Raw genomic sequence first — 11,621 nt, forward strand, 5'->3', positions numbered from 1 at the left:
TGGGTCATCTATTTTGGAACGGAGGGAGTAGAAGACACCTAATTACTACTCCCTCCGTTCTAAATTACTCGTCGTGGTTTTAGTTCAAATTTAAACTAAAACCACGACGAGTAATTTGAAACGGAGAGAGTAGATGGCAATGGAGAGGTACAAGTATTGAATAGACATTTAATTTTCTTATTTGGTCTGCGTCCTGCCTTGTTCAATTGTGCATCTACTGCTCTGCTCTGCCTATGTTCACCATTTTCTAACATAACTAACATTTCATGTCCCTCAGGTTGATGTTAAATTTGTCTAACTTCTATTGCTAGCATAAGCATGTGGACAGCCTGTCTTTGATAAATTTGGCAGGGAACATGGAAACAAGGCCAAGAGTGAGACCTTACCGTTACACATCAGAATTAGATGGCCGCTCCATCAAATAGACTGCAAGTAAAATCATGGTTCGCTAGCTCTATTTTGTCTGCCTTGACAACAACACTTAGTTGAAGGGGTGCAAAGCTCCGATCAGGACCATAGAAATGAGGAAAGTAGTTACGACCATCAGTTGCCTCATAAATCAAGCCATCTGCAATCTACGATACACAAGAATAGTAAATTGTACATGTAATGTTTTCGCATCAATAGGTGGCAATTTATGCATATGTCCTAACAACCATAGTAAATATAGATTTAAAGATACAAAAAATTGGTAATTTCCTCAATAGCTACAATAAACTGCTAGGAGAAGAAATAAAATGGGTGTTGAAAGATTAATACCTTGGCAGTGTCAATTTGTAGCAGGTATAGATCATTTTGCCCACGGAAATAATTCTTTAGCGTCATCTTCACCTACACCAAGTCAAGGAAGGATAAATGCATATGATTCATATCTTCTGAAAAAAGAAAAAACTCTAGGTCAAGTCATACCAACGAAAGAACAGGGATGATATGCACAATTTAAAATTTGATATAGTCTCCTGAAACAGGCACAACATTGATTCAAAGTAGAAGTCAGTGCCCAACTTAACATGTTGCAGTTCAAGAAAGTGAATGGGAATGTTTATCATGTGAATAAGTAAAAACGTCTCAAAACTAGTGTAGTAAGAGCATATTGCAGAGTATGTGCATAAACATGTTTGTCCCTTTTCACGAAAACACAGCCTAAGAGCGCATCATTTTCGATTTTAATTTCTGAATAGAAGAAATTTGCTGAATTTGATTTTCTTTTGGTATAATATGTTGTAATATGAGTGTTCTTTTCAATAGCATTGATCTACATCTCGTTCCATGAATCATTCTTCAATAGCTTGCTCGGTAGTACCAACCTAAATAAACTGAAAGATTCAACCAGAAGTAACAGACATTTAGTATTTGATTACTGGGAATAATCAGAGCAACGAAATCCATGGCCATGCCCTACGTCCAAATCAAGCAGGCCCGTATGGCAGGCAGGTGCAGCCTGTGCGATGGCACAGGGCCCCTAAAATTTTGAGGCCCCAAAACATATCTTAAATGGCAATAAATAGTATTAGTCAAGGGAATATCCAAGGAACACTTCATTTCCTGTAAAACATTCCAAGTACCAACGCTAGCCAGTTCCAAATTCTAATGCAAGCCACTACAGAAACACAAGTGCACGCCTTTCTCTTGACCTCTCTGTCGACTTAAATAACTACTCCGTCCCACAATATAAAACATTTTTGTAAGCTATAAATCACCGCTAAGGGATTATTATTGGGAAGATTATGTTTATAGTATGCTAAATATATAATAAATCATCCTTCCGTCCCAAAATATAAGACATTTTAGCAAGCTATGTTAGTTTACAAAACGTCTTATATTATTAGACGGAGGAGTATTTTTCTATCTAAAGGGCCTCATTTCGTGCTATTTTGCACCGGGCCTCTGAATTCTCAGGTACGACCCTGAAATCAAGCAATACAGGGAGAAATCTACTGACAAATCTGACAGAATCTGACAAACCGAGAGATCTGGAGGGAGGGCGGTACCTGACCGTGGAAGCAGCCGGTGGAGCGGTCGAGGTCGCCCCGGCGGTGCGCTGAAGCTCCGCCCAATCATCCACTCGCTGAGGTGTACACAAACGCTGGCGGCGGCGGCAGCGCCATCGCGGTGGCCCGCTAACAACTGTGCTGTCAAAAGTGCAATGAGCTTGGTAAACGACAAGTGGGCCGTAAGGCCAACTCGACCGCGCGACCCCAAACGGACGTCTGTTTTGTCCGGATTCTGTCCGTTTGGGTAGCGATTTGGGGTCGTGTTCGGGCGTATCCTGGGATGCAGTGGCCGTGCGTCCAACGCACGGACGCATCCTTTTGCCCTATCCTGTCCGTCAGGGCCAAAAATGCCCAAATTTTCATCAAAACTAGTTTACAACCCAAATATTTGTCTGAAAATTAAAATAGTTTTACAACCCAATTGAAATTGTCTTTAATAAAATATTTTTACAACCAAATTGAAATTGTCTTGACTAAACATAAAATGGACCAATACATCTATTGGTTGCCAATGTGATCCCACACGTGCTCAACCAAGTCATTTTGAAGATTCAAATGAGATTGCCAATCACGCATCTCACGATGGAATTGAGAAAACTGTTCAAATGTGGCCGGGTCTTGGTGCAGGGGCTCAATATTTTTACCTTGATAGTCAAATCCTTGGCCGAAGATACTCTCATCACGCTCGTCCTCGACGATCATGTTGTGCATGATCACACAAGCAGTCATCACCTCCCAAAGCTTCCTTTCATCCCATGACAGTGCAGGGTTTCGAACGATACCCCACTGGGATTGAAGCACACCAAAAGCACGTTTCACATCCTTTCTAACACTCTCTTGCATTTGGGCAAATCTCTTTCTCTTCTCACCTTGGGGTTTCGAGATTGTCTTCACAAAAGTTGACAACTAAGGATATATATCATCTGCTAGATAGTATCCCTTGTTGCAATGGTGGCCGTTGATCTCAAAGTTGACAGGTGGGGAGTGGCCTTCTGCAAGCCTCGCGAAGACTGGAGAACGCTGCAGCACGTTGATATCATTGTGAGAACCTGCCATGCGGAAGAAAGAATGTCATATCCAAAGATCCTGTGATGCCACCGCTTCCACGCCTTGACATGCCCTTTGTACTGGCCCTGCCAAGTAAATGGACAGTTCTTCCACTCCCAGTGCATACAATCTATGCTGCCAAGCATGACTGGAAAGCCTCTAGCTGCGTTGATCGCCAACAATCTCTCTGTATCAGCGGCAGTTGGCTGCCTCAAGTACTCTGGGCCAAACACCTCGATCACAGCCTGGCTAAACTTGTACATTGACATCAGACATGTTGTCTCACTCATACGCACATACTCATCCACCAGATCGCCTGGAATTCCATATGCAAGCATGCGGATGGCCGCGGTGCATTTCTGTTAAGAGGAGAATCCAAGCTTGCCAAGGGCATCCGTCTTGCACTCGAAGTATGGGTCATGAGCAACCACTCCCTCTCGGATACGATTGAACACATGCCTTGCCATTCGAAAACGGCGACGAAATTTATCCGGCTTGAAGAGCGGGGTGTTGGCAAAGTAATCGGCATAGAGGAGGGCGTGCCCTCTCTCCCTGTTGCGGTTCACGTTGGGAGCACGGCCAGGGAGTGACCCCCTGTACCGAGGAAGCTGCCGTTGAATGTGGTCGTGAACGACCAGTGCAGCCACCACAATATCTTCATCATCCGATGACGAATCGTCCGATGAACAAAGAAAGTGATGGAAGAAAAACTCGTCTCCACTGTCCATACCTTTGTGGGCAAAATGCCGAACACCTTGCGGGCATGGTAGCGAAGAGGCCGCGATGATCACCTCGACGCAGCAGGGGTGGTTGCCGGCCGGCTACTGGCCGCTGTGGAGCTCTCGTCAGGAGCTGCCGAGGACGCCGTGCTGCGTCGCCGGCGGTCCTGTCCCCTCTGCGGCCGGCAAAGACGTCGACGGCCAAACCTCCGATCGACGGCCAAAACTACGGCCACAGCACGGGCGTGGTGGCGGCCATGTCGAGAAGTGGTTTGGTAGGGACGGCCGGAGGCTGCGCGGTGAGGAGGCAGCCGGAGAATAGCGGCGGCGCCGACGGCAGGGCGGGGCGAGAGAGAGAGAGAGGATGGAAGCGTTGGGAGCGGAGGGACTACTAGTGTCTCCGATAGGCGGGCCGGGGGGACAAGGGCATGCGTCCAAGCCGTCCGCGCGCGTCCATTTCACCCCAAACCGAGCGCAAGTTTAGGCCGATGATGGGTTGAAAACGGACGGAATCCAGACATTTGTCCGTTTGAGGCCGTGCGCTGGGCTGCGCTATTCGTCCGTTTTACCCAAACGGACGGGGGCGGACAGGATAGGGTCGCGCGGTGGAGTTGGCCTAAGCTGAAGCGAAGGAATACCAAAGGAACGTCACCGGCGATGCCCACGGCTTCCTCCGCGGCCGCGCCGTCGTTCTCCTCCGCCATCCCCTGCTCAACTCCCACCCCGCTCCCACCGCCTTCTCCTTCAACGACGCCCTGCGCTTCTTCGCCGCCTCCACCTCTCCCTTCTAATGCTCTGCTCCGCGCTTCGCCCTCCGCCCCGGTGCCTACACTCTCCCTTTTATTCTCCTGGCCGCACCCCGGTGCCCCTTCGCAGTCTTCAGAAGCTGGGGCTGCAGAGCCACGACCACACTGTCCATTCCCTCGTCACCATGTACTCCAACCTCGGCTGTCCCCGCGCCGATCGCAAGGTGTTCGACGGAATTCTCCAATGGGACATTGTCTCTTGGAACTCCATCATAAAAGCGTAGTATGAGCGGGCTTGGATGACAGTATTGTTCTGTGCAAAGGTTGCCGAGCATGCCGTGTTGGTAGGTGGTTGGAGGACTAGGTGAAATGTGCGGGCATTGAGAGCATCTCCAACAGGCGCCCAACGCGCCGCGTGGTAAAAACGGATTTGGTGCGCGCCCATCGTCTGGTTTGGCGGGCGCGCAGCGTTTGCTCCAGCAGCCGTGCTGAAAAGCCGCGCGCGCAGCTTCAGCAGGCGCGGTAAAATGCAGCGCGCGTTCATTCTATAATATTTTTTAAATTAAAATTACATAGATAAAAAAACGATACAAAGATATTTTACATCGGTGCAACTACTACGGCATAGATAAATAGATAGTTCGACATACATAGATAGATAGATACTACTACGGTATAGATAGATAGATAGAAACTACTACGGCATACATAGATAGAAAACTACTCCAAGTCGCTATCATCACCATCATCACTCTCGTGGGTGTCGTCCGAGGTTGAGAGCCATATGTCGTGCCAACGTTCATCGTCCGAGGTGAAGAATGACCTCCCATCCGCGGAGACGATGCCGCACTGCTCGTTCACCACTGCCTTCCGCTGACGCCGGTCCGCCCGCTTCTAACGGCGCCTTGCCGTCCTCTCCGCCCAGTAGGCACGCTCGGCGTCGACGTCCTCTGGATGGCGACGGCGCCACTCCGCCATGGCTCGCTCGTCCTCTTCGGCGACGAGGAGACGACGCTGCCGCCGAGAGTGGTCGGCACGGTCCATGTCCGTGATGAGACGCGGCGGAGGGGCGAGGCACTGCGCCTCCTTGCGCGTGAAGACGTCCCGGAAATTCATCTGCAACCGGGGCCTCTCCAAGCGCCACGCCGCCGCGTTGTACGCGCGGGCCGCCTCGCGCGCGCTCCGGAACGTCCCGAGGCCGAGCCGGACGTCGCCGGACCGTATCTCGGCGGAGTACCAGCCGTTGGGGCGCTCGCGGACGCCGCGAAAGCCCGAAGCACCCCGGCAGCGCGGCGGCATGGTGGCGCGGTGGTGGCGCAGAAAGCGGCGAAGCGGCGAGGTTGCGAGAAGGAGGGCGCGTGGCGGAGCGCGGGACTTTATAGGCGCGCGTGAAGCGGCGCGCCAAATCTACCGTGCTGCGTGCCGCTTTCTCCCGCGCGCGCGCAAACACTTCCCGCGTGCGGTAACTTCCCGCCACCGCTGGAGCGCGCGGAACCAATCAGCGCGCGCGAAAAACTGCTTTTACCGCGCGGGCGCGCGTTTTGCCGCGCGTGTTGGAGATGCTCTGAGGTGTGGGGTTGCTCGTTGGCTCAGCTATCGTTGGGATGTACGAGAAGCGCGGAGAGACGGCGGAGTCTCGGAGAGTGTTCGATAGCATCACCGACTGGATACCGTCGCTTGGAATGCTATGATCACCGGGTATGTATCGATGGACCCACTTAGGTTCTCATTTCGAAATACTGTCTGATGAATGTAAGTACTTTTATCTTATGTGGCCTGATCATTTGTGTATGGTGTGTATGATGATGCAGGTACGTATAACGTCATGTCAAAGGAAGCCATTTCCTTGTTTCACAGCATGCAACAAGCAGGGGCGCGTCCAGATAAGATAACCCTGGTTGGGCTGCTCTCGGTCTATGCTGCAGTTGGAGCTCTGGAGCTAGGCACTGAACTCGACAGCTATGCCTCGAAAAGAGGCCTGTACAGCAATGTATACATTGGGATTGCTTTGGTGGATATGGACTTGGAAGTGTGGAATTCTCACCAGAGCCATACAAGTGTTTGGGAAATTGCCGTGCAAGAATGAAGCCTCATGGAACACCTTGATTTGTGGTCTCGCCTTTACTGGGCGAGGCCATGAAGCTATTCGGCAGTTTGAACTGATGAGAAATGAGGAAGGGCTCCGGCCAGATGAGATCACTTTCATAGGAGTACCTTTTGCTTGTCTGCAACTCTGCATGTAGGGTTACTGAAAGACGGCTGGCGTTGGTTCAATTCCCTGACAATTGAGTTCCAAATCTTTCCCAAGGACATTTACAAGAAGCATGGGATTTCATTGAGAAGATCCCTGGTAAGGCAGATGCGGTGATGTTGAGGGTTTTGCTCGCCACTTGTCGGAAATGTATAAATGTTGAGGTTGGCGCTAGGGTCATCAACAGGATAATGCTGCTGGAGCCCCCAAACTCGTGGAACTACGTGGTTTCATCCAAGATATATGCAATCTCAGATAGATTGGAATTGGATGACCCTGCATGGATGAGAGCGCTGATAAGAGAGAGGGGTGTGAGCAAAGTTCCAGGTTGCAGCTGGATTGAGGTTAGGGGCAGAGTTCTTGAATTCTATGCAGGGGATGAACCACAACATGGTGTGGAAGATATGTATCAACTCCTCAACATGCTTGTTGATGAGCTAAGACTGGTCGATGGTCCAAATCTTGATCTGGTTTAACACAAAACCAGATGCAGTTCAGCTTCAGTATTGTAGTCTTACTGAAATTTGTTTTCTGGATTGGTATTCATGTCAAGAAGGCTGCCATGTGTGAAAGAAAGTAGGTGATTGTTGTTTTTTCTCAGAGCAGCGTGCTAAGTCATCTGCAAAGATTGGATGCTTGAGTTGTGTCTATTAAAATACCTAATTCAGTTGTAGCTATTAGCTACCCTTGAAACTTTCAACAATTCGGCAATGGGCTCAGTTAATTTTGCAAGCTGTCAGAAATGCTAGATTACCGTGAATATCGGAAAACCGTACTTTCTAAAGAGTATCATATAAATTTTCATTATATCATTTCCTGGCTGAACATATTCAGGAGTCTAGTCTAAAGGAAAATGAATTGGCACCTGCCTAATGTTGGAGTTTTTAGAAAAATAGCATCTCTGGAGTGGAGATGGGATCCAGAGGAGCTACGTCCATTCCAAGTCAGCATTAGTGTAGGTTTTTTGGGGGTAAATTCTTATGGGTTACTGTTTATTTTCCTCCTAATTCTCCGTGTCGATTGTAAATTTATCTTTTATAGTTGTTGCAGAGGTCAAAGCTGAGACTCAAGATGGCAACGGGGACAAAACCTGTTGGGTTTTGCTTGCCCGTCCTCGTCCCCGTGACAAAAGTCCAAGCCTATCCCTGTCCCCATCCCCATATAGGGGGCAGTTTTTTGCCCATCCCTGCCTCATCGGGTTTTTTGTACCCGCAGGGAACCCGTCTCCGCAAGGGATATAAGCAAAAACAGTTTCATCTTTTAAAGTTGTTATAGAGGTCAGGAGCTGGGACATTCTAAATGCAGTATCATCTTGAATTGGTGACTATGAACAATCAATTTTTTGAAGAATGGATCAAGGCAAAACTCTTTCATTAAATTACTTTGAGGGGCAAACGAAAGAATTAAGGTATAATTTTGGGGTATATCCTACACTATATGTTCATTTCCCACTAACAATCCCATACGAGTATCTTATATTTAACTGCAAAACAGTATGTCTTTCCCCTGAGGCGGCGGCGCCGCGCCGCCCCCGAGGAGTCCCCATCCACATCGCCCTCAGCCCTCCCCCTCCATCGCCTCCCACTACCACTGTTGTCGCTGAGGACGCCGCGGGGCGAAGCCCCTGTGGTGAGGCGGCGGCGGCGGTGCAGTCCTCGGCCGACTGGTAACGTATGGGGGCAGCGACATCCATCTCCCTCCTCCAACTGCAGTGCGCAGCGGGTTGGCGGTGGCCAAGAGATCTCCGGCGGCCGTTGGCGGATGAGATTTTGGCTGCGATGAGATCTGATCTGGGCCCGAGGGATTTAGATCGAGATCCACTGCGGCCGCATGTCATCTCAACAACGGCAAGAGGAGATCCCCCTGGGTAATCTTCGCGGCACGAGGACGTCCGGGTCTCTTGGCCCGGGCATGGTGGTGGTGGCTGCCTTCTCCACCGAAGGCGGTTGCCCAGGCTGGTAGTGACGGATCTTGGATCCCACTATTAGCACCGGCGGCGCGTTGGGGAGACATAGTTGCTGGTGAAAACTGAGCCGACTCCTGTCATGGCAGGAGATGGCGGCGTCTACGTCGTTACCTTGATGAAGGCATCGTCAAGCAACTATCGTCAACCTGCTCGTGCCGCTCCGGGAGAAATCCTAAGATCACTGGATCGGACGATAGTGGCGCTGCAGTGTCGTGTTCCCTATTGGGGGCATCGTTTGTGGAGCAGCACCGGATGGAAGAGGCGTGAGGTGGTGTGGCGTGCCTTCTCTCGCGTCGACAATGGCAGGTCTCGACGGCATGGATCAGCGGGGTCTCACTGGTGGGCGTGTGATGATGGACGAGCGTAGGATGATGGTGTTGTCTGGCGTCATTGGTGGCGTCGACGGCAGCTAGACCGGGCAAGGTAGATGCAGCAGTACATCACTGAAGATGGATTGATGGCAGGTGGCTGCGGCGGCCTCATACCCGACAGGCGTCCTGGTTGAGAAGTGCGCCGTACTGGTGGGTGCCCCATACCCGGCAGGCGTCCTGGTTAGGACCTGAGGTCTTAGATGTTAGGTTTAGATGCGAGGTCTGTTTGGTATGAGGCCCAGACTATCAGCATCCCTACATCAACTTTATAGGAGTAGAGACAGATGTTGCCTAAGACGGTGGCTTTAGTCTTATTGTTGTATGACTTTGTAAGGTCTTGTGTAAATAATTAATAAAGTGGCTTCATGCATCGTGTAGATGAAGAGGTGGGGTCCTCCTCCTTTTTAAAAAAAAAACAAACAGTACGTCCATACCATCTACCACTGTATGGCTAACGATTTCTAGAGATCTATAGACTCATCGTAGCGGCAAGCCCTGCGCTTGCTCAATCAGTTCCTGTCCTCATTCGTCCCAACCGCTTGGGGCCAAAGGCGGCGCAGGGCCCCTCGGCAGCATGGTGAGCAGGAGCGGTGCGTACTTGTCAACAATGGCCTGGTCCTTCACATCGTCGGCCGGCCGCAGCGGACGCGTGGCAGAGGCTTCTCGCAGGGTGACGACCAGGAGAATCAGCACGAGGCATGTGGCCACGCGGCTGCTTCGGTCGCTGGGAGAAGAAGAAGCCATTGTTGGCGAGCGAGCGACGACGAGGAGAGGATCGATGCAGGGAACTTGCAGTGAGCTGAGGCCTGAGCAACGAGAGATCTTTCCTGGAGAAGAAAGGGAGATGGTCTGGTTTTTGTGTTCATCTGCGTTGGGTGTGGAGCTATTTATAGTGATGGGAGTTGGAGGTGAGTGTTGAGTGGAAGGGGTCAAACGGGGAGGCTGAGCGAGGTGGAATGGAAGGGGTTGGGAATGTTCTCAGAACAGAGGATTACTCTGCTTCTTTTGCTCTGGTCCATCTGTGGGGTGTGGACCTATTTATAGTGGTGGGGTTTGAGGTGAGTGTTGGGTGGAAGGGGTCAAGCGAGGTGGAAGTGGCCCGGAATCTTCTCATGATCTAATCAGTTCTTTCTGTTGACCTGGCTGTAGAACAGAGGAAGACTGCTTCTTCTGCTCTGGTGGAAATTTGGACTTGAGAGCAGGGGGCTGCCTTCATTTGAGCCGGCGCCAACGTGGAAAAGATGGGTTGTTCTACAGTGGGATCCATATAAACTTGTGCAAGTAGTTGTTTATGTTTTGGTGGAGGATATGTATCAACTCCTCGACATGCTTGTTGATGAGATGAGACTGGAGAGATATGCTCCAAATCTTGATCTGGTTTTTTTAACACAAAGACAGATGCCGATCAACTCTAGTATTGCAGCCTTACTGAAATCTGTTTTCTGGATTGGAGAAAGAAGATCTAAGAGGGACCTATGGAGAATGTGGTATTCATGTCATGGAGGCTGTCATGCGTGAAGAAAGGAGGAGGCTGTTGTTTTTTCTCACAGGAGTAGAAACATCAGCTGAAATGCTGAATATAAATGTCGGGTGTCCAAGACGGAACATTGCTTTGCATTCCTTCTCTATGGCTGGATACCATGATCGTGTAACTTTGGTTGGAAGCGTTGAACCTTTTGGTCTCGGGCCGCATGTTTATATATATTGGCAATGCCTTGGAGTACAAGAGAAGATCGAAGAGAGATCGATCTCAGGAAGTTCGGTACATGAGATAATGCGAGAAGGGAGAAAAGGAGATACAGACATATTGCAATTTGAATGAAAATTATCTCTATCCTATACGTATTCTAACACTCCCCCTTAATCTAAACCTCATGAGCTTCGGCCAATGTTGAGATTGTACTTGAACTCATCCAACCTCCTCATAGTAAGAGGCTTTGTGAAGCCATCGGCAAGTTGATCTCCAATAGGAATAAACTGAATGTCGAGAAGCTTTCTAGCTACTCTTTCTTTGACAAAGTGAAAATCAACTTCAATATGCTTTGTGCGTGCATGGAAAACAGGGTTAGCTGACAAATAAGTTGCACCAATATTATCACACCATAGTCTGGCAGCTTTTGGAGTCTTAATTCCAAGCTCATAAAGTAGTGTTTGTATCCACATTACTTCAGCTGTAGCATTCGCCAAAGCTTTGTATTCAGCCTCTGTGCTCGATCTAGAAACTGTAGCCTGCTTTTTTGCACTCCATGATACAAGATTGGATCCCAGAAAAACAGCAAATCCACCAGTAGACCTTCTATCATCAATACATCCTGCCCAGTCTGCATCAGAATAGGCAGTAACAAGCATAGAAGAAGACTTGGTAATTTGAAGTCCAAGTCCCTCTGAGAACTTAAGATACCTCAAGATTCTCTTGACTGCAGTCCAATGAGTAGTGCTAGGAGCATGTAAATATTGGCATACCTTGTTGACAGCATAGGAAATGTCAGGCCGTGTTAGTGTTAAGTATTGTAATGCACCCACAATA

General features: G+C 49.4%; 2 pseudogenes; one reads left to right on the top strand and one right to left on the bottom strand.

Moving 5' to 3' along the window:
- Nucleotides 1–401: 401 nt before the first annotated feature.
- On the bottom strand, nucleotides 402–2,108 carry LOC119358324 (annotated as a pseudogene).
- Nucleotides 2,109–4,017: 1,909 nt separating this feature from the next.
- LOC119358325 lies at nucleotides 4,018–10,612 on the top strand (annotated as a pseudogene).
- The last annotated feature ends 1,009 nt before the right edge of the window (nucleotides 10,613–11,621 follow it).

Source organism: Triticum dicoccoides, chromosome 2A (assembly GCF_002162155.2).
Source record: "Triticum dicoccoides isolate Atlit2015 ecotype Zavitan chromosome 2A, WEW_v2.0, whole genome shotgun sequence".
NCBI classification, from domain to species: domain Eukaryota; kingdom Viridiplantae; phylum Streptophyta; class Magnoliopsida; order Poales; family Poaceae; genus Triticum; species Triticum dicoccoides.